The sequence below is a fragment of the Crotalus tigris genome, unplaced genomic scaffold (assembly GCF_016545835.1).
Source record: "Crotalus tigris isolate CLP2741 ecotype Arizona unplaced genomic scaffold, ASM1654583v1 scf7180000018716.860359, whole genome shotgun sequence".
Classification (NCBI taxonomy): Eukaryota; Metazoa; Chordata; class Lepidosauria; order Squamata; family Viperidae; genus Crotalus; species Crotalus tigris.
Genome location: NW_024097164.1, coordinates 642,540 through 667,367, shown reverse-complemented (window position 1 = coordinate 667,367; position 24,828 = coordinate 642,540). Strand labels below are relative to the sequence as shown.

General features: G+C 35.9%; 2 long non-coding RNA genes across 2 annotated transcripts in view; both read left to right on the top strand.

The window, feature by feature from the left end:
• LOC120313595 overlaps nucleotides 1–24,828 on the top strand; it is an 81,973-nt gene continuing 57,145 nt past the window's right edge. The window contains exon 1 of the long non-coding RNA XR_005558187.1: nucleotides 1–38. This is a non-coding gene — a long non-coding RNA (uncharacterized LOC120313595). The remainder of the gene's footprint in view (nucleotides 39–24,828) is intronic.
• On the top strand, nucleotides 18,017–22,978 carry LOC120313594. Its single transcript, XR_005558186.1, has 3 exons — nucleotides 18,017–18,489; nucleotides 19,333–19,406; nucleotides 22,033–22,978. It is a non-coding gene; the product is annotated as an uncharacterized LOC120313594 (long non-coding RNA).

Here is a 24,828-nt window from a genome sequence, read left to right as displayed (position 1 = left end):
CTTGTATGTAGACAAAACAATGGACAGATATGATAATTGTAAGTATTTCTTAACCTCCATTATTTATTATTCTGCAGTATTCTTACTAACTGGCATAAAAGAAACATCCAGAAGTAGTCAAGGAAATATAATAGATGACAGGCTGAGCTTTTACTTTCTTTTCTTGTGTAAATAGAATATGAATAAACCACAATTCTCACAAGCTTTCCCAATCCATGTTGGAGAAGAAAATTGCTACATCTCATTCCACACGTATGAAAGTATCTTCTGTAACTATCTTTATTCTATGTTCCATATTTGGTTTCGATGCCTTTGAATCTTAGCTGGTCCGACCAGATTTAACTTTTTATGATACAAAATCTATGTGAAAACTTTTCAGATGTGGTAAAACAATACCTGGTGATGATCACAAATGAGTTTAAGACAGATTACTCATATTGCAATTTTAATTCCACATATGTTTACTGAATGTATTTGCTTTGAAAGCCTCTCTTTATATGTATCTGGTATTGTCTTGAGTAGAATTTAATTTAGCTTCAGGATAATACACTATTTTGCACTCCATTTCTGCATTGTATTGAAAGTACAAGATTGTATTTAAGTGATTTATGATGTCAGATTTTTTTTTCCAAAAAAGAGTATGGCATTTTTGCATAATATGTTCAATTTTAGTACATGTGCTGCCAAAATAATCATAGAATGACACTTACTTTTGATAGCATCAAGATCACAATCTGTTTTAAGAAAAATATTTAACAAGGTCCTGCTGCATAGCATACTGTATAAAGCTCAATTCAAGATTTTATCCTGCACAAATCCATGAGATTTATTTTCATGTGGAAAGCTTAGCTGACCAACTTAAAGTTTCTAGGGTGAGATCTTTAGTTGCTGGTAAAGTCAACAATGTCTCCTTTTCTAGTGACCTGAATCTTATTGATCAACCCAGAAGACTTTTTTTTAATCTTTGTAATAGGGAAGCATTTTATTTCAGCTAGAAATATGAAGACCATACTTATCTAAACAGAGTTATATTTAGTGCTCCTCAAATAAAGAAGAAACATGAAGTAGTAAGTTAGGAACTTACTTTCTACTTAGTGTAAAAGCCCAAAGAAAGAGTCTTGTTTTTATATCATGGTAAAGTCAGGCAATTGAGCTCCCTCTTAGACACTTGGAGGCAATTAGGAAATGCTACCTGATTTACTTTACTTTTTGGTGGAAAGAAGCATGTTTTTGTCTACTTTGGCCTCAATAATAAACAGTAATACAAATTTGAATCCGTGCTAGTTTTTCAGTTCAAGGCTAGCCATAGATGCCAATTTTACAACTTTTTTCCTAGACAAGCCTTGGAAACTTCCATTCTTTATTCATTTTAACAAATGAAAAAGTATCTATTATAAGAAAACCTGACAGAAAATGCTCCACTTGGTGCAAGCTTAGCATCTAGAAATTCTGTGGAAGTCTTGCTCTCCGACAAGCTGTTCCATGTATAATATGAGGTATCATTTCAGCACTTTCAAACTGCCAAATATCTCTTTCTCTCTCTGGCTCTCAATGTTTGACAAGCAAACAAATTAATGAAGGACACGAGAGGTAAATGAAAACATGTCACAGAATAAAAACAAAGTTCAAAAGCTCTTAATAAATTAAAATTAACAAAAGCAATTTGCAGAGTGTTTTATGTATGTGACAGCAACAGGGTTTTATTGGTGTGATATCAGAATTTGGCTGTCTTTGGCCTGCTCTTCTTGGCAGCACTTCTTCCAAGACATTATGCGAAGACTATGCCAGCTGACAGAGTGGAATGCTGTGGTGGAGGGTGGTTTTCCTGAGTGCTGGATAAAAAAGGGAAGTTAAGTAAGGCTATAGAAATCTTTCATTTAATGGGAAACTTATAACTCTCTACTCCAGTAACTATTTCCATGACCCGGAGAAAATTGCGAATAAAGAAATGAGAATGAATTAAACTTTGAAATAACATACTCGTCGATTTTTCTTTCACTTTCCTAATGATATCATTTTAACAGACACTATAATGTATCTTTTTTCAGCAGCCCACTTTAAAACAGAGTGCTTGTAAGTATATCTGAATTGGCACATTCATAGATTTACATGCTCTGTGCTATTTTAAACCCTATTAAAGTAATCAGTTAGTCATGTCTAACTATCCACAATAAAATGGATTAGACAAATCAGCTGATCAGATGTAGAAATTGCTTCAAGGGCTTTTTCAGTCTTGCCTCTCATTTAGAACAATTTTCACATGAATCAGTGTATTAAACATAATTACTATATGATTAAACTAATTTGCACATTACATCAATTTTAGAAGAATTCCTAGAAAGTTTTACAGCACCTAAAGCTCTTAATTATAGCATTTCACAACTGTATCCATGTTACAATTTTGCGAATATTGGATTTTTCTGTTAATAAAGCAACTTCTAGATACGGTATTGTCATTCAAAAACCATTTAATACTATCACTAACTTCTCAAGAATGAAAAAAATACTTCTGTTTAGAAAAGGACCGTAATCTTGTTATTTTATGTGTGAGTGATATTAATATGATTTACACATCAATTTATCTTTCATTCATGAATATTGTAAAATATTATAAAAATTCCCAACTCTTGTATCAATATCAATGCTCAGCAGTTTGGATAGTGAAGCAACTTAAATATGCCCTCTGAACTTTGAGAGAATTTATACGATCAACAGCTTCCCTTCCCGCTTCTCTGTTGTATATTTTATAACAGCTGAATATGAAATGTAATATGCATTAAAAGCGTTAAATTGGTTCCATTCATTATAACTCAACAATTCATTCTCTAATAGTGATGGTTTCTCATTTATGATGTAACCACATTATATATCATTTTTATATGACTTGTAAAAGAAGAAAAGGTCACCTTCCTCTATTCTAAATTCCGTAACTATCACTAAGGAAGAAAACAGTTTCTTATCTAGAACTATCTCTAGGAGTGCTCATCATTTTCATGAAAATTCTCTCTTTCTCCCTGCCCAATACAGAAAACCAAAGGAGCATAACCCCTTCCCTAACTGCATAGGATAAAAGAACCATATTAATTGTTCTTAAAATCATTACCTAATTATATTTTAACTAAAGTACTTTTTAATATAAATAAAATCATATTAAATCAAAACAGTCCACTATGAATGAAGCTCTTCTCAGGATTGCTTAAATTTGGAGCTTGAATCAAATTTGTGCCAATGCACATGGGTAATATACTGATAGCTCACCTGGAGCTGAAAGCAGACATGAATATTTGGAAAAAAAGTACAACTTGAAAATCTTCAGCAGTGGTCAATAATCCATGATGATGAGAAACTTCAGCAAACAGATCTTTTCTGGGCTTCCTACAGCATGTATCCTTCTGAAATGTGGCATAATAATGGATATATGAAAACAAACTACCAGACATTTCGCAACACATGCTAAAACCCATTTTAAACTGGTGGCCATTCCTGTACAAAGAAAAACTGAAATCAGATGTACTGATTTATAATGATTTTAGATTTGTAATGATATTCCTGGAATAAACAGGCTTTAATAGTTTTGTGTGAAAGAGCCATACTTATTTCTGTAAACATTCCAAAAACAGAATGCAAGATGGACTTAACATTTCATTTAATATTGGATATACCTTAATATTAATTGTACATTTTCTAAACTTCCCATTCTTTCAAATGCCAAATTGCCATGTGAGATTAATCCAAGAATTAGAGGTTGTAGTCTAGGATATTATGTTTTATTAAACATAATAATATATATACATCTCTAGAGGAATGCCAATACAGAGGGCAGATATCATGACAGAGAAGGCTCTCTTCCTGTATCTCACCAGCTGACACACCTTAGTTGACAGGACTTGGAGTATACCCGCATGTGGGATCAGATGAGGCAGGTAGAAACAATTTAGAAGAGTCCATAAGTAACCTGATCCCATGATGTCAAACCCTTTAAAAGAATTTAAAAGGTGATAACCAGCCCCTTGAATTGCACCCAAAGTGCCCTGGTAGCCAATTCAGCCCACAGAAGAGAAATGTCACATGGGCCAAGGAACAAGACCTACTAACCACCCACATTACCACATTTGGCACCAACTGAAGCATCCAACTTTTCTCCAAATATAAGGTGAATTGCAGGCTTCTAATCTATAGGTCTCTAGGCTATAAATGACCATGAGTAGAATCTCCCAGTCCAGTACAACACAACTGATGCATAGTCCAAAGCTGTCCAAAAGTCTTGCTAGCCATGACTACCATCTGCTCCTCAGGAAGAATCTATGAGTCCAGTGGGAAATCTAGATTGTGCACTGATTCTGAGGCAGGGAAGTCCCATCCAAAACCAGAGATATCTCTCTGGAACCAGGTTGTTCAAAAACCCACAATACCCAGTCTTGCTAGGTTTGAACTGAAGCGTGTTGTAGCACATCCAGGACCACAACCACTCAGCAATCTAAGTTTTGCCAGCATTCTTTCCCTGTGATTATTTTGCCAATTGAAAGCATACAAATAAACAACGGAATAAAGATGATGAGATGCAATGATGAGATAAAGATTCACAGCTTGAGCTTCCAATTACATGCTATCCCCAAGCTTTTAGTTATTTCCCAGACGTCTCTAAAATTTGTAACTAATTTTTATTTTAAAGAGCAGAAAAGGGAAACTGTTAAATACATTGAGAAAAATTGCATTTATTTATCAAATTTGGTCACCACCTATCTCACTATCCATATTAAGTGTCTTCTTTTAGTCACAATGAGTTTTTGTTCTGTCTCATTTATTTTTTAATTTGGTGCTCACTGCATATTGGCTCCTGGCATACTGATACCTCACCTGTAAAAATATGCACAGTCCTGATTGACATAAAGTATTTGATGCAGAATTTATAGTATTGTAAAGCTGAGGAGAAAATGTGTCATTAAAATTCAAAGTAAACCATTATTAATAAAATGTTTTTTAAAAAATCAATATTTTTTAGTAAAGGCCAAATAAGGGCAAGCTGCTAATTGCCTGCCCTTCTCTTCTCTTCTCTTCTCTTCTCTTCTCTTCTCTCCTCTTCTCTCCTCTCCTCTCCTCTCTCCTTCCCTCCTCCCTACCCTCCCCCTCCTCTTCCTCCTCCTTCTCCTCCTCCTCCTCCTCCTGCCCTGCCCTGCCCTGCCATCTAGTTTTTCAGCTTCAGGAAACACAGTTATAATACAATACAGTACTGAATCACAAAATAATCACAAAAGAAAATCACAACGAAAGAGAATTTGACTTTTAAGAATGGTATGTGTGGCCACATATTTTCTGTGTTAGGTTAGCAAGTGCTTTCCTAGCTAGAAAAATATCTTGTCAAGTTGCAAGTCTAGAAAAGGAGTCTTTGAGAAAGTTTTGACTCAGACAGTGATAAGAGACAAGAGACAAATGGGAAGGAAGTGGGGAAGAATAGTGACATTTGGTGCTGAACCATATGTGTGTGGTTTGAAAGACATGACTGAACTGTTTTTGGTGCTCTGTTATTCTGACATTTAGAATGAGGCAATTTTCCATTTCCATTAATGTACTGCCAAATAGAGGGGGAATCTGAGACTAAAGAAAGCTGTTCTACAAACTTTTCCTAAGCATAATCAGCATACTTATTAAGCAACAGAACAAAAAATTCATGCAATTTTAGAACTCATTATTATACCATATAATTTTACAAATGAGTCAGGCAATAAAGACACAGTATAGTTTTACAGTAGTATTCTGCAACATGTTTATAGTTTGTTTATTCATATTCAATAATATTCTGATAGCTTTCATTTTGTAAGCATGTGAAATACCATGGATGTGGCAGCCTGGAGAAAAGATTATCTAGCTAATATTAATATTCATAAATATAGGTGTAAAGTAGTACGCACTTCCAAGAAATTTAATATTATACTAACCATAACTGCTTCTATCTTATACATAGCTACTTATTTTGAGAGAGACTCAATGTATTAGAAATTGTATTAATTTTATAGGAACTTAAAAATATCAAGTTTATTTTGGGCTACCATATTGGGCTCCAAAAACGGAAGGAGTTTTCTTTATCATTTTCCATGCTTATAAGAGGCTGTCCAGATTTTGTGATGCAGTAACTCTTGTTTATTACTAGTGAGAGAAAGCTGCCAAAATAAAAGCTTTGACAATTATTATATGTATGTAGCATAGCAAATAGGTCTTGAATATGATGCACAATAATTAAATGCATCTTCGTATCCATAATCTGAACATTGTACAGTTCAGGTCATATCCTTGCCTTGTTAAATCAATAGTCCTCAACAGAACCTACCAGCATTTACATGATTGGTAAATGATTGGTCCATTAGTGGGTGGAAGTGGCAAGAAGGTGACAAGCAACAGGGAGAAAGCAGAACTATTTAACTCATTTTTTGCATCTGTCTTTACACAAAGGGAAAAAACAGACCAACCTATCAAAAATAGTGCCACAAAAAACAAAACAGAAACACAAGTTAAGATAGGCAAGAAAATCGTTAGTGAGCACCTGTCCAGCCTAGATGAGTTCAAATCGCCAGGACCAGACGGATTACACCCCAGAGTTCTCAAGGAACTGGCAGATGTGATATCGGAGCCACTGAACTATATTTTTCAAAGATCCTGGAACACAGGGGAACTACCAGAGGACTGGAAAAGAGCTGATGTAGTTCCCATCCTCAAAAAAGGAAAAAAAATGGATCCAGGAAATTACAGACCTATCAGCCTGACCTCAATACCTGGGAAGATCCTGGAAAAGATAATCAAACAACGAATCAACGAACACCTAGAGGCAAACAAAGTCATTACTAAAAGCCAACATGGGTTTGTCAAAAATAGATCATGCCAGACAAATCTTATTGCATTCTTTGACCAAGTGACAAAATTAGTGGATCAGAGGAATGCTGTGGACATAATTTACTTGGACTTCAGTAAGGCATTTGATAAAGTAGATCACAACCTACTACTTGACAAGATAGAAAAATGTGGGGTAGACAGAACCACCACCAGATGGATCCGTAGCTGGCTGACCGGCCGTACTCAGCGAGTGGTCCTCAATGGAACTGCATCTATATGGAGGGAAGTGTGTAGTGGGGTGCCCCAGGGCTCTGTTCTGGGCCCAGTACTCTTCAACATCTTCATCAACGATTTGGATGAAGGGATAGATGGGGAACTCATCAAATTTGCAGATGACACCAAGCTGGCAGGAATAGCCAACACTCCAGAAGACAGGCTTCAGATACAGAAGGATCTGGACAGACTTGAACACTGGGCACTAACTAACAAAATGAAATTCAATGGTGAAAAAAGCAAGGTTCTACATTTAGGCAAGAAAAACCAAATGCACAAGTACAGCATAGGTGGCACCATGCTCAATAGTAGTAACTGTGAGAGGGACCTCGGAGTCCTAGTAGACAATCACTTAAATATGAGCCAGCAGTGTGCTGCAGCTGCCAAAAAGGCCAACACAGTGCTAGGCTGCATTAACAGAGGGATAGAATCAAGATCACGTGAAGTATTAATACCACTCTTCAATGCCTTGGTAAGGCCACACTTGGAATACTGCATCCAGTTTTGGTCACCACGATGTAAAAAAGATGTTGAGACTCTAGAAAGAGTACAGAGAAGAGCAACAAAGATGATTAGGGGACTGGAGGCTAAAACATATAAGGAACGGTTGCGAGAATTGGGTATGTCTAGTTTAACGAAGAGAAGGACAAGGGGGGACATGATAGCAGTATTCCAATATCTCAGGGGCTGCCATAAAGAAGAGGGAATTAAGCTATTTTCCAAAGCACCTGAAGGCAGGACAAGAAGCAACGGGTGGAAACTAATCAAGGAGAGAAGCAACCTAGAACTAAGGAGAAACTTCCTGACAGTGAGAACAATTAATCAGTGGAACAGCTTGCCTCCAGAAGCAGTAAATGCTCCAACACTGGAAGTTTTTAAGAAGAGACTGGACAGCCATTTGTCCGAAATAGCGTAGGGTTTCCTGCCCGAGCAGGGGGTTGGACTAGATGACCTCCAAGGTCCCTTCCAACTTTACTACTATTACTATTACTACATATCTTATGATATAAAATCAGCTTTCTAAAAACCTAGGTTTTAAAATATGACAACATTTAACTGAATTCTCTTGTCTAAAAAACAAGTTGCTAACTTTTGCATGTACATATTCTTTCTATACATATTTACTTATTTACTAAACTTTTTATCCGTCCATCTCACTATTCAGAGCTACTCTCTATATGTGCCTATGTACGTGCGTGCACAGTTAAAATATAATCTTAGCCCACTTAGAGAGATACTTTTACAATTAAAAGTAATCAAGAAGTTAAACATTATGTAATGAACAACTTACATGAATTAGTCCTATGAATAAATCATGAATATAATAGGTAAATTAGAATACATTCAAAATCCTCCTAATATTTTCAACAAAAAATGACTCAGACACAAAGGCTAGGAATACCTCTCTTGAGAGTTTAGAAATGAATTACCACACAAAATAACTGACAGATGAATGAAGTGATCTGATCAGGATGAGTTAACTTCTCTCTTCTCATGTCTGTCCTATGGAACAGCTTCCCCACTAAGATCTGGAAGGTTCTAAGTTTCTTGGCCATCTGGGAAATCTTGTGTTTGCCCCAGGTATTAGGGCCAGGATATTAGTGGAGTCTAATATATGTATACTTGTGTTGTGAATTAGTTATGTTGTGCCCTATTTATTATATTTCAATTAGTTTAATGTTATTTTTTCTTTTGTTTGTAATAACTTTTTATGCTATTTTACTATTATAAACATTGATTGTTAGTGACCCAAACTTATTTAATTTATATTTATTTGTTCCAAATAAATAAATAAGTTCATAAATTTCAAAGTAATGCTTGGTGATTTGGGATTTAGCCACATGATTATGCAGTGTTTTGCACAACTACATTAGACTGTCTTGAATTCCACAGAATTTGTCGTGAGATGTAACAGCATTCACAAAATGAAAGCCATATTGAACCAAAAGCTCTGTCCCTTTTGTTTACACGTACAAGGTACAAAATGTATATAAAGAGGGCATGGCATGCATCACAATGCCATATAACAATGCTATTTTCAGGAGATTGATCTTCTTTTCTTCCCTGCTGCTGTCAAGAGATAAGTATATAGGATTTATAATTACTCTATTCTACTCTAAAATTCATTTGGCAACTGCCTCACTTAGCAGTAGGAATTTTAGGTTCAATTGTGGTCGTCAGTTGAGGATTACCCATATTTGCACACTACTTAACCTAGAATAAACTTGGTTGTTAACATTTGCTAATCCCTGCTCTTGGTTGAATCATTTGTGGCATGCTGTGTTGTTGTGCTTGGTCTGTGGTTCAGTGTATATTACAGATAGTCCTCGACTTACTACAGTTCATTTAATGATGGTTCAAAGTTACTACGGCACTGAAATAAGTGACTTATGACCGTTTTCAGAGTTGTGACATTTGCAGCACCCCCATGATCATGTCATCAAAATTCAGATGTTTGGCAACTGGTTCATCTTTTATCACTGTTTCAGTGTCCCAGGGTCATCACCTTCTGACAAACAAAGTCTAGGGGGAATCCAGATCCACTTAACAACCGAGTTACTAAATTAACAATTGTAGTGAATCATTTAACAACTGTGGCAAGAAAGATCGTAAGATGGGGCAAAACTCACTTAACACATGTCTCACTTAACAACAGAAATGCTGGGCTCAATTGTGGTCATAAGTTGAGGACTATCTGTAGGTGTCCCCATATATTGACAGTGGGATGGTGGCATATCCAGGGAACTAGTAGAAAGGGGTTTGGGGACACCAGGTGTTTTTAGAAGCTGTCAAGCATCCTTTTCAGTCTTGATCCATCACAGGAAGTTTTTTAAGAGACTGGACAACCATTTGTCCAGAATGGTATGGATCCGTTGCCTGAGCATTGGGTTGGACTAGATAAACTCCAAAGACCTTTCCAACTCTGTTATTCTGTATTCTGCTCTGTCCAAGCAAGCATATGGATCACCAGTTTTGGTCACCATACAACAAAAAAGATGTTGAGGCTTTGGAAAAAATTCAGAGAAGAGCAACTAAGATGATCCAAGGCCTGGAGACTAAAACATGTGAAGAATGGCTGCAGGATTTGGGTTTGGCTAGTCTAAAGAACGCCAAAGAATTGAGGCCTTTGAACTATGGTGCTGGAGAAGACTTCTGCGAGTCCCTTGGACTGCAAGGCATTCAAACCGGTCAGTCCTAGAAGAGATCAACCCCGACTGCTCTTTAGAAGGCCAGATCCTGAAGTTGAAACTCAAATACTTTGGCCACCTAATGAGAAGGAAGGACTCACTGGAGAAGGGCCTAATGCTGGGAAATATTGAGGGCAATAGAAGAAGGGGACGACAGAGAATGAGATGGCTGGATGGAGTCACTGAAGCAGTAGGTGTGAACTTAAATGGACTCCAGAAGATGGTAGAGGACAGGAAGACCTGGAGGAACGTTGTCCATGGGGTCGTGATGGGTCGGACATGACTTCACGATTAACAACAACAACAACAAGTCTAAAGAAAAGAAGAAATAAGGGTGACATGATAGCAATATTCCAGTATTTGAGGGGCTGCTACAAAGAAGAGGGGGGTCAAGTTATTCACCAAAGCACCAGAGTGCAGGACAAGAAACAATGGTTGGAAACTGATCAAAGAGAGAAGCAATCTGGAATTAAGGAGAAACTTCCTAACAGTGGGGACAATTAAACAGTGGAACAGCTTGTCGTCAGAAATTGTGGGCACTCCATCACTGGAGGTTTTTAAGAAGAGACTGGACAGTCACTTGTCTGAGATGGTATAGGTTAATCCTGCTTAAGTTGGGGGCTGGACTAGAAGACCTCCAAGGTTTCTATTCTATTCTATTCTATTCTATTCTATTCTATTCTATTCTATTCTATTCTATTCTATTCTATTCTATTTATGCAGATAAGAAGTAATCAATGAAGCTGACCCAGCAGAGTGATTAAGGACAACTCTGAAATGTTCCTTAAGGACAAACTAGCAAAGTAAACTTAAAAAAAAACAATGGTTAAAAATGAAATGCAATGCAAGCAATTCAGGGGGTTTCTAAGGGGGTGAATTTTGATAATATTTCGTATAAAGAGTTACTTATTTGGTCGGGTACTGATTGGCAACTAAAGTCTTCAGATGTGCTAAGGCAAGAAAATATTTTACAATCATGGTTTCAATATTTGCAAATAGTGGAGAGGTGGACCTTAGATAAGAAAGTGGGAATTACTTTAGTAGATGAAAATTTGGTAATTCAGATTAAAGATCAGAAATGTGCTCATATTAAAAGAATTTACAATGAGTTAATAAAATTGGATTGGGAAACAGAGTTAGTAAAAAATTATATGATTAAATGGGCCCAGAATATTCAGGAACTGATTTCATTGGATTTATGGGAGGTAATTTGGATTAGAAATGTTAAATTTACGCAGGCTCAAAATTTGAGGGAAAATTTTTATAAAATGTTTTACAGATGGCATCTGGATCCTAAAAAATTGTCTTGTATGTACCCGAACCTGCAACCTAAATGTTGGAGATGTGGTTGCTTGGATGCAACCTATTTTCATGTTTGGTGGACTTGTAAAAATATTAAAGCCTTTTGGATTATGATTTGGTGGAACATTCAAAAGATTTTTAAAAGGAAGATTAAGTTTGCTCCCCAGTTATTTCTTTTGGGTATTTTTGTGGATTTTGATGCAAGAAACTATCTTAATGTTGAATTTAATAACAGCAGCAAGATTATTGGTGGGTCAATATTGGAAGAAGGACTCTCTGCCTTCTTTAGAACAATGGGTATTTAAGGTTTCTAATTTAGCAGAAATGGCTAAAATTTCTGCTTATTTAAAGGACCATTCACAAGAGAGATATGTTATTGTATGGAGAAGATGGATAGAATATGTTCAGAAGAAATATGGAACTACAAAGTTTCATTTATTTTATGAGTAATGGATTTGTTTATAAACTTATGATGTTAAAGTTTGAAGAGAGTTAAGGGTTAGTATGATTTTGGTTATTGTATAATTAGTAAACTTAAATAGATTATGTTTAATATGTTTGTATAACCCTGTACTTGGCTCTGGGAAGTCAGGGGGGAGGGGCGCTGGGGGAGGGGGGTTGGGTGAGGATGGGTTGAAGGTTAAATAGCTCATTAAGTAGAAATAGTTTTATTGTATATAATATTGATGTTTTAATTTGGAGAGAGGAATTGCTCGGGCATTTCCCCTGGACTGCATCCGGAGTGAGAAGATAGGAGGAAGGGGAGAAGTAAGTAGGAAGGTTGAGGAGAAGGAGGAGAGGGGGAGAGTGAGGAAGAAGAGGGAAAGAGGGAAGTGAGAGAAGAGGTTAGAGGGTGGATGCGGTTTGGGGGGAAATGGGTGAGCAATACCGAAAGTTGTGTGTATAAATTTATTTTACTTTTTATCTGATGTATTTTTTTATGAATGTAATGCAAAATTGAAAATAAAAAATAATTTTTTTAAAAAAAATGAAATGTTTAGGGAAATGTGCTGATACAAATTTAAAAATACTTTCCCCATGCTGGTGAGAATTTTGACTCAAGGGCAATATCTTAAGCTGTTTTTCCTTGCATGTGCCACTTAATTGTGAGACAAGCAGCTATATAAATATGATTTATAAATAATTAAATAAAAATATAGGCAGAATCTGACTTTCTTAGTAGGGAACTTAATAGGTTTCTGCAAATTGGCCTGAGGATTGCCCCCCCCCCCCATTTTAGTCTTCGTAGATTTTTACAAAACAATATCAATGATTTCAGTAATTATTTGGTTAAATAAGATATAAATGAAATTAGATGCTAGAGCAATTTTCACATCGAAATGCTTCCAATGAAATGCTTTAGATTTTGTGTGAGTGCATATACGAAATCTCTCTCTGTATTAGTTTGATTTTACTAGGTTTTCAGGGAAGCCTGAAAAAAAGATGTCACTACTTTAAAGAAGCCATTTGTTAACTTTAATGCGAATATTCAACAATGGCATCTTTTTTTCAAGTTCATATTGAAATATGGGAAAAAATCAGTTTTAAAAGTCAGCTTTAATTGTAACAAATAATGAAACATTTGGGAGGGTGCAGAGTTGAAATTACTTTTAGATAGAAGAAAAGGTATATCGCCTTGCACATATCAGAAGTAAAATAATTAAGAAGTATAGAATTATAATTAGATAGCAGAACACATGTTCTGTAATACAGATGGTTCCAAGTGTAAATCTGGCACCTTCTTTCTGAACTCTGGAGAGCTAGTGCTAATCCATTTAAATTAATGATGACAACTGCTTGACAACTGGATCCATTTTTTAAAAAAAAAATCAACTGATTTGGACTATAGAAAAGCTAAAATGGAATTATCTCATTAAAGGAATAATGGTAAGAGTTTCAGCTTCACTGCCTGCTTTCTCTATTAACCCTGTCAAAAGCATGACATATCTATATCCTTTAAATGCCCACACAACACTGAGCTAATGTTATTGGGTGGTTTGCCTCCTATTTTTGGTTATTCTGAAGCAGCAAATGAAGGGTGAACTCTGATAATGGGTTGATCAATTCAGATATATGCAGTGCTGAGCCCATCAACCAATGGTGTAATTCATTAACGTTATATGTTAATATTTAAATATATTACTAATATTAATATTCAAAGATATTACTACCATATTTACAATAGAGATGAAAAATAAGTTTGAACTACTGGATACTGCTAAGAAGATGCCTGATGAACTGTGGCAGGAATTGACCATTATTGGAATTGCAGAATACATACCATACAAAAAGCCAGAGAAAAAAGAGCAAGTGGCTCTTAGATGAAACTATCAAAATAGCTGAGCAAAGAAAAGCAGCCAAGGCTGCAGGCAAATGAGAGGAAGTAAGAAGACTGAATGCTACTTTCCAGAGGGCAACAAGGAAGGATAATGCAATTTATTGGGATGAGTGATGTAAACAGTTTGCAGTGGACTACATGAAAGGTCACACCTGAATGCATTTATGCAAGTTGAAAAGATCTAAGCATCTTTTATTGCTCATAAAAGCATTATTTTAAAAAAATCAAGGGAAAGAACTGTCCAACTAACAAGGCATCAAGAACAGATGGTGAGAATATACAGAAGAATGTACACATGTAGCAAAGGGTCTCAGCCTAAGGAAGACAAGGAAAGAGAAGTAGAAATAGAACAGGCCAATCTTGACAAAGAAATCATATGGGCAATGAACCAACCGCCAACAATAAGACTCCATGGATTGACACTGTCCCTGCAGAATTACTAAGATGTGTATCATCCAGACTCATTGGAAACCTGTGCCACAAAATCTGGGACACCATGTGGCCACAGGATTGAAAACTTCAGTGTTTCTTACACAGCCAAAAAGACAGCTACAATTATTGCACACTTGCTTTCATCCCTCACATCAGCAAGGGTCTGCTTAAAATTATGAAACATCTAGAACTAACAATCAAAAGGGAATTACCAGATGTCCAAGCTGGCTTCTGAAGGGTTTGTGGCACCCGCGACTCTATTGTAAATTTACACTAGATCATGGAAAAATTTCATGAATATCAAAATATCTTTTACATATGCTTGATCGACTGCAAGAAAGCCTTTGATTGCACTGATAATGAGAAGCTATGGAGAGCACTACAAGACCTGGGGTTCTCAGCATTTCTGGTCAAGTTGGTGCAATCACTGTACAGAAATCAGGAAAGCACTGTGCAATCACCATATGGAGACTCCGATTTATTGAAGATAGAGAAAAGGAGTGTGACAAGGTTACATTCTCTCCCCTTTCTTATTGTAAGCCAAAATGATCATGAGGAAGCTAGATCTTGAGTATCTTGAATATTACTTGGAAAGCAAAAGTGACTAACAGGCAAGTACTGGAGTGCATAACACCAGATATGTCACTAGAAGACAAAATCACAAAATTGCATCTCACTTACCTTGGAAATGTCATGCAGGGAGATTCACTGAAGAAAGCAATTATGTTTGGAAGAGTTAGTGGTAAAAGGAAACCACACCATCAAAGAATATAGTGGCTTGTCATCATCAAAGCTACACCAGCCAGACCATAGGACAACTCAAAGTCCCATAGAATTGCCACAAGTCGGAGTCAACTGAACAGATAACATCATCACCATCAATAGGATCTTTTATTTTATTATTAATTACTGTCCAAAGCTTTGAGGAAGTGTTAAACCGTTCTTCCAAATGTGTTGCACTTTAGATAAAAATTACCTAGTTTGCACTTAGGAATAAAAAAATAATATACTGACATTAATGCAAGCCATGCTGTTAATAGACTGTGTAGTTAGGATCTTTATTCACTTGGCACTTACCAAGTGTGTTGATAACTATAGTTTTAATTGGCTTATGGGCTTGAAGTTTGATTACTTTTTTTTTCAACACTGTATTAACTTCATCCACATTCATAGTAGTGAATATTAATGTGGCATGAGTGATATAGACACTGAACCTAATTTAGTAATTGTGCACTTGTAATCTCACCAAAGGCCCTCTGGGATATTATTATGGAGATTTATGAAAAAATGCAATTGTAGTAATTTTGGGATGTCTTTTTTTTTTATCAACGGAGATTTTTGTAGTATGAAAAGCTAAAATAACTTCAGATATATTTACAACAATTACTATTAACTTTCTGGCACTAGTTCTAGAACTCTGTGACAGAATCAATATTTCTACCCTGTTGTTGCCCTAAAGCAACAACTCAACATCTGCAAATGAAATCAATTTACTTACTACATGGATATAAAGTAAGATGCAAAAAAAATTGAATTTTGGCTTTATATAGTTTATTTTCTATAACAAACTCAAGGAGATCAGAATTAACCTTGGAATTATTTTTTGATATTTTTTTCTTGGAAATACATTTTTGACTATAATTTACTTAGAACTACAGGTTATTACATTCATATCAATGTTATATTAATGGTATAATATGACTCACAATACAGTTTTAAACTTTCACATGTAGAAAGCATACTAGCTGTCTTCTGTAGCATTGCTTTCAATTTAAGAAAGAAGCAAGCAACAACCCAATATCTCATAGTCATAGCCAATCTTATTTCTCCAGACAAAAATAATTAAGGAAATGAGTCACAGCCTTAATTTTGTGAGAGAATACAGCCAAATCATGATACATCCCTTGCTATCAAAACTGAAATCTTTTTAATGTAATGAGAATTCTACCTTACCAATGAAGCGATGAGAATAAAAGCTTTCACAAGTAAGACAAATACAAGAAATTGTTCATAGTTTATAAGGCTCAATAAAATAACAAAGGAAGCTTACTTAATATATAGTTACTACAATGCTATACTTAACTCATCTTACTGAGTATTGATTTATTAATTCTTATAATTCTGAAATATATCATATGCCATAAATACAAAAAAGTTCAGGACTGTTATGGTGGCAAGGTTCTATTCTAATGGGACCATCTGCAAGCAGGTTGCATAAAAGACAACATAACCATTAAAAATTGAAGGAATGAGACAACTCATTTTTATTTACAACACTTATACAGATGGGTTTAATATGACTAATATTCATCTTATTGTATGATTTGAGCACCCACATAGACATCTTGAAACTGTTGTGTTTATTATTATAGTAATAGATGAGACCTTGTATGATGTTAGTAGGGTCATTGTTATGTCTAGTAGATGTGTAAGTTTTAATCCTGCAAAACTATCCATAGTTACTTGTTTGACATAGTTACTTGACATAGTTACTTGTTTGACATTTATAGGCTATATAAACCATATAAATAAGTATAAATATGTAAATAAAATATGTTTAATCTAAGCCTAAAATGTTATAAAGCTCCACTGAAATGGTTCATTATTTCAGGAAAATAGAGAGATAGTGATGCACCGAAAAGAAAATAACAAATGTGAGCAGGGAAAAATTGTTCATTATTCAAAATTCTTCTTTGCCACTTATGTCAAATAAAGAGAAAACAATGTACAAAACACAAGCTAGTATTTCAAGTAGTATTTTCAAAAAGCATTTCAAATTTTATAATTGTTCTAAAGACTCTCATTCACCATCCCTTATTCTTCTTTTGTCATATGTTTCTAAGTCTTAATTAATGTTATTCATTCCATCAAGTCTCACTTGCCTTGTTCCCCCCCCCAATTTACATGTGCACCTACATCCCAAATGCATCTTGTGGCATCTTCTGTCATTTACACTATAATGTATACTTCAGTTACATTATAAAATGTGGCTAAAACATATCCATAGCATTGTACTAAACCAATGGTTCTCAACTTTTTAATGCCGCGATCCCCAACTGGTTGTACGTCGAGGACTACCCAACCGGTCGTAAGTCGAGGACTACCCAATCGGTTGTAAGTCGGGGACTTTCCCTGCCCGGGAGCACCACACATGCATGGTGCTGCCCTCTGCGCCGGCCGAAGCATAGCTGGCAAGTGGCAGAGATGGTGCAGGCCGACCACCGGCTGGGCCAACAGCTGGCCCAGCCTAAGGAAGGTAAGGCACCTGCCGGGCCCCATGCACACCAGCAACCCTCCCTGCGCCCGCCGGCCTCCCACCTCTCACTCCTGGCCGTCTTTTACTTACATTTTTAGTAGTTGCTCAGCAGAGAGGGGTGGAAACTTCCAGACAGCTCGCTTTCGCTGCAGACAACTTGCAGCACCGTTTGCAGAATGGTACTTTTGGCGGGCTCAGCAGGGCAGAGACAGCCCGGACAATTCCTATTGGCTTTTGAAAGCCAATAGAATTAGACTCTATTCAAGAGAGTCTATTCTATTGGCTTTCAAAAGCCAATAGAATAAAAGGGAGTGGCACGGCTAAGGAAAAGGGGGAAAAATGGCGGACTGCTTTGTTTGGCGACCCCCGTGAAATGGTCATTCGACCCCAAATGGGGTCCCGACCCACAGGTTGAGAACCGCTGTACTAAACAGTATTCTATATTTGAGAGCATACTTGCTTAAAAAATACATATTTTTAAAAAAAAGTAAAAAAAAAGCTTGATAAAAGTTTCAAGAATGCAATTTGTGTGGGGGTGCTATTACCCTAGTTAAGAGAAGCTAGGTTTACAGAGGATGGTGATATCTATGTGAGTGTGCCAACTTTTCTTATACAATCATTTTCCTGGCACCTATGTTTTATCTAGCTTTTCATGCTCTAGTTAAAAGACTATTAAGATCATATAATTTGTTTAAATTGTAAACCACTTTGTGTTGTGATTTTATTGTGCTATAGAAATAATTTAAGTAATTTAAGAGCCATGTCTCTTGTTTTTCAGGAGGAAATGCAAACAATTGAAAAGGCTACGAAACAAAGAAGATATTAATTATTGGGGGGGGAAGGAACCCTGAATCATTTTCAATCACTTTGCATTAGTAAGAGAAAAGTCATTATAAAAAAAAAAGAATTGGGAAAGATACAGAAAAAGATAACAGAAAAAAATAGAAGATTCTTCTGCAGAGAAAGATAACATTTGGAAGACAGATGGAAGGCAGATTTTTGTCATAGTACTAAATTTTGTCCACATATAAAGCAGAACACAGGTTTTTTTTCCCAACTATAGCCTATGTCAGAGCATTTATCATATAAAATGTATATGCAACTCCCAAATAGATTCCATGCTAATTCCAACACAGCTATAATCCCAAAGAAACTAATCTGAAGCCGTTATTTAACTAGGATGTTGGAGGTCTATCAATGTTATGGAGATGTGTCACCATTAAAAAGACCTTTGGCTCACTCTTCCAACCCTGAGATTTAGGACTTTTAAGGGGGACAGAGGCCCAAAGTGGCCCAAAGGAAGAGAGCTGGAGTGAAATTGATAAGTTCTGTCTGTTTTTCACTACCCCTCCATGAGGACAGCCAAATGGAGAGCACTACATATATACTGCTCAAAAAAATAAAGAGAACACATCCTATAAGAAATCCTATAGGATGTGTTCCCTTTATTTTTTTGAGCAGTATATTTGCTTTTCTGAAAGAGCTTTTATTTCTCTCCTTTTTAGAGAGAAAAGGACAAGGGAACTTTTTTTGCAACAAAATGTTTTTTGTCCACAAAGATGCAAGAGCAACAGCAGTAAAAAAAAGACCATGGGTCATTTTCAGATTGATTTTGAAAGATTGGGAATGCAAACAGTGGTAATTTGGAAGCCTTCTGCTCATTGAAGAACATTTATGCCAGGGTGACTAGTATCAAAAATACTTTGTCCATTTTCCAGATTTTGCTTCAAGGATTGGAAAATTACAATGAATCTGTAGACTCTTCCATTGATTATACTTCCTCAGAATTTGGGTATGCTAAAATTCTTTTTCCAATAAAACAATTAAGAATGACATTGAAGCCTTCTAAGTTATTAAATTGTATAAGGTACTATTTATGCTTTATTTGCTATGTATCCCAGTTGCTTTTGCGCATGTTTCTTTTGTGCCAGTTCTGTTCGTGTAAAAAAAAAACCATACAATACAAGGTCCCATTCTAAAACAGTTAATTCAGTGATAAACATTGCAAACAAAAAAGTGCAATTGATATAATTGCACCATATATATGGCTGTCTCAAAATTCTTTTTTCCATATATATGCCAATTTGCTGTGTAGCATTTCATCAATTAGGAAAGAGAATTGTTAATGGTTCATATGTGTGATCACATCACAAAAGTTCATTCCATTGGATACTAGGGAAATGGCCCTGATATTTACCATAATTGCTTCTGGGCATCTGTATTACTCAACAGAATAAGTGACTTATTGATTTTCAAAGGAGCTAGGATTGATGATATGAATGGAAGTGACTGACAAAAAAAACTATCCATGTATGATTGAATCTTAATAAACATGAATTACATATCATTACATAGCACTGATGATCTGAAGAAATTGTTTTGGGGATTTTATAGGTTTTATATTTTATTGTTCTACTTCCATATTTAAAGTAAATTTATAACCTGTCCAGATATCTTACTCCAGGTGGAGTAGGAAAATCAAATTTCTAACTAAAGCAGAAATATATTCATTAAATCTGACAGTTAAATGAACTAGCAGGTTTAAAAAGGACGTGGGCATGCATGGTAAAGAACAGACACTTTTCCACAGATAGAAGCAATTAATGAGTTGCCTTCCAGAACTATAAAGATCTAGGTTATGTATAATTGTCAGTTAGTATAACCTGTATCTTCACAGGTTACCAATTATGCCAGTTTCTTCTTGAATAAATATGACCCTACTTTTAAGAGAAGTTCGTAAGTTTTTGGACTGCATTTACTAAAGTGCTATTTTCTTTAATAATTTGTGAAAGATGCAGTTTTGTGAAAAGCAGACTACCAGAAACAATTCTGGTTGACTATATATTTTCTATTTATTCTTAAATCATAGAAAATTCTACCAGTAGTACAGAGGCACTTTCTTTTTAACTCTCTTTTTTAAAACATACTTTTTGGGAGGAGTTAAATACAGGCTTTAATTTATATGTTCCTTATTTGGTTTGACACAGGGAAGTAAAAAAGTGAAGATGGCAGCTATGACCAAATCTTATCATGTTTTAATACGTGTCACAGCTTACATATTCATCTTTGGGATTTCCCTTATGGAATCCCTTGAATGATGCTTGAGGAATCATTCAAGAATAAATATAAGCAATATGTCAGTGAAGATTCTCAGTCATCCAGGTAGAGTTGTCTGGAAACTGAGGCAGCGCAACTGGCCTTCTTTTCTTTTTGGTTAAAATGTTTCATTGCTTATCCATATCATTTCTTTGGTCTGAACAAATTGGTTAGGGGTGCTCCATATATGTCCTCCAGGATGGTTTCATTTTTCACCTAATCTAATAGGCTTATTAGGCAGAAAGTAGGCAGAGGGTTATTAAGAATTGTTGCTTCTAAATCTTTTCTCCTAGGTGGGTCATTAAGTGTGGTTTCTCTAGTGAACCTATGAAGTGGTCTTGATCTTCATGGGGATTGATGCAACAGCAGCATAAAAAAAAATAAGGGACTGGTTGTGTCTGTGGCCTCCATCTCTATTGAGAGAAGAATTTTCCACTTTGGCATAAATGGATTCCTTCACTCCTTTCTCAAAATATCTATCTTCCCTTTCCATTAATTGTCCTCAAAAGAATGTCCTTTTAAATGAAGATATACTGCAGGTTCTGTTCCTGTGGTGTTGCTTCTCCTAAGCTGGGCCATCCTTTTGTGTAAAGGCCAGTAGTGAGATTCAGCTGGTTTGTACCAGTTCAGCAGAACCGGTAGCTAATTTTTTGTTGCCCAGGCCCAGAATAGACTTCCAAAAGCAGCATCCATACAGAGAACCGGTTGTTCACATATTTGAATCCCACCACTGGTAAAGGCTACTTGGTTTCTCCAAGGTAGAGCTTTGGTATGGTGAGGAGTGTTCAGAGCTCTACCTTGGAGAAACCAAGCACTCTTTACACAAAAGGATGGCCCAGCACAGGAGAAGCAACACCACAGGACATATATGGGCTCTCCTTAAACAACTTGTTCAAAATGAAGAAGCTACTTGGATAAGCAGCAAAACCAAGATAACCAAAAAGAAAAAAAGACCAGTTGCCATGACTCAACTTCCAAACAATTATAAGCAACAGATAATGCAAGAAAATAAGCTGTAAATACGGACAAAATATATTGTTGAATTTTGCTCAGTTACTGCTGTTTTGTTTTTATAGTATAAAAATTATTTTTTTCTTGTTCTGGATATTATTTTGAAATAGAAATTACACAGGTTTCTAACACAAGTAAGTCTTGTATTATTCTTAAATTGACTTTATCTTTTGCTAGAGCAGGAAAGTGATATGAGGACCAGGAAGTCTATCTGAAAACCTCCCACTTAGTTTAGGTCCTATAAGCATTTCATGATCATGTTGAATGTTATGTAATGAACATCATTTATTTTATTCTTTCTCTCTCTTCAGGCTCTGGCAACTGCCAGACAATGATAAGACATTCCCACCAACCATCTGGTGTCTGCCAAATGGAGTGTCTAGTCAAGTTATACTCTAGTATTTGCCGAAAGAAATTCAGCGTCTTCATCAGGAAAGATAGGGAAAAAAAACAGTGCTCTTTCTTAAAGAATAAAGCGGATATCTAAATGGCTATAAAAAGTGTTTTAGTGTGGCTCCTACAGGGGACAAGGAAGTCCCACTATTGAATACATTTTTAAAACAACCAAGATGAAAATTGTCATTAATGTAACAATGTTAATATGCAGATCCCTTTATTGTGTCTTTTCTCAACATCTCAGAATAATGTAAATTGTAAGCTGCACTTATTTTTCATATCACTTATGATAATATACATAGGTTTTATATCCTCATACATGTCTGTATTCTTTAGTTATATAAGACTGCAATGAGCCATTACATAGGAAAATCTGCTATTCTGATTTGGATTTCGTTCTTTCAGTCTTTAACCTTTACATGAAGAGCTTTTCTGTAGGTTAACAGACTGCAGTGTTCCATGTAGAATTATCATTATCAACAGATTAGAGAAAAAGATAATATCCCCCATAATCCTTCCAAGGTCTAGTCGTGCCAATGCAATCCATGTATATAGGCCTCTCAGCTAATTTAAGGATGAAGTTTTGAATACAGCTCCATTGAGGGGTCTAAACTTGGCAATGTTGCAACAAACACAATTACCATGTTTCCACAAAAATAAGACCTACCCTGAAAATAAGCCTTAGCTTGATTTTTACACATGCGCCAAATATAAGCCCTACCCCCAAAATAAGCCCTACTTAAGACCCCACCCACTCCATTGCAGTTGATTGCTCAAGGTGGGGCGAGGCACACGGGTAAAAATCAAGGTAGGGCAGGGATTGGAGGTGGAGCTGCTCCACATGGCCTGCACCCCCTTACCTTAGGACAGTTGCAGCCAGGCCTCCCATACCCCAACATCTGCCTCGCCTTGCTGGCCCACTTCTTCAGCCACTCGCCACCACTTGCGCACATCATCCCAGGGTCCATTTTACCGGCAGAGGCTTTCAGGAAAGGCCTCTGCAACCAAGAAATGAGGCAAAAAAAGTATAAGACTGGGTCTTATTTTTGGGAAAACACAGTACAAAAAATATAGACTCTTGTGATTCAAGTTCAACTTTGGATGACTAATGTTTTTGACAGCAATATGTTACTCCATCCCCCAGCATATTTTTCAATTTTCTTTTATAAACTAGATCTCTGGGATTTCCTGTCAGTCTACCAATCAAATATTTACTATATACAGCTCTGCTTAACAGCACCTAGATCCATTAGGTGTTGCTGCTGTCGGCACATCTACAAGAGTTGCAAATCGAGTGAACTGCAATATATTGTATTAGCATCAGCAGCAAAATAAGCATACAAAATACTTTAGGAACATATGAAATGGCTTGTGTTCATACCATTCCATAGTTTCAAGCAGTTTGCGCTAAGCAGAAATTGATGTATTTAGTTCAGTTATAGAATTAAATGGAACTTTTTTTGTTTCAGATATGGATTAAAATGCAACAGCTCCAGACAGCAGGCTTAGATAAAGGTAAAGGGTAAAAATATGGGAAAGCCAAAGATACTGACAGTACTGACTGGTAGAAAGAGAGGAAGGAACCCAAAGCCATTGGGAAGATCAGGAGCAGGTGGACCAATGAAACATCTTCCTCTGTGTTATTAATGTTGATTATTAATATGTAATTAATAGGAAGAATAGACACTGAAAAAATGGATCATACAATATGATATGCCACATAGGGAGCTGTTAAGATGAAAGATGGAACAATACACATCAGATCTATGCATTTTATTGTTGTATTTTCTGGCCCAAAGACCACCATAAAGGTTTTCTTTATTTGATTTGATTTGCACACTTGCTCTCACCAATTAATAAAATCACTACATAATCCCCGAAGGTTTGTTTTATCTGATATATGAATTGGTAAACATATACTTGTCTTTGTACTGTTCTTGATGAACCATTTAGCAGAATTTCCACTACATAATCAAATAGGATGAATTTTACTTACACACATAACCTACAATTTACACTCCAACCAGAAGATGGCAGCAGAAAAACTTCTGTAATTCTTTTGGCCACTGGTAGCTACAAACTAGTAGGAATTACAAAATTGGTCCAATCTATTAATGTAATTCAAAATATTAACTTCCTTTAAGAAATCTCAGTAATATTATCATGTTATTCATTGATTTCTGTTACCCATGTATTTTCTCAAATAATATATTATTCACACCTTAGACCATCTTTTATTCTCCTCTGAAATCAGTTAAGTTTATTAACACATTGCAACTCCCCAAATTGAAAATGTATATTCCAGATGAGACTGGAGTTATATCTAATAATAAACTAGTAATCTGGTTCTAAGGAACTGGGCCAGAATCAGCAGATTTATAGACTGAATTGTTTGGGTTACCCAACATTTGCTGCACTGATAGGCACAATATTTATTTATTTATTTGCAGGACTTTTAGGACACTCCAATTAGAACCAGTTTTGTGTGTATGTGTGTCCTTTAGTCATGACCAGTAACAAGGCCAAAATATAGGAAGAGATGCTAAACATGGTAAATACAGGAAGAGATGCTAAACATGATAAATAAATTTCTGAATCTCCATCTAAATTCCATTATCATTCCTGATCATTTTTCTATAAATAACCTACAGCCTTAAATCTATGGTTTGAAGTGGTCTTATGAACCATACACAAATGCATACACACAGTGC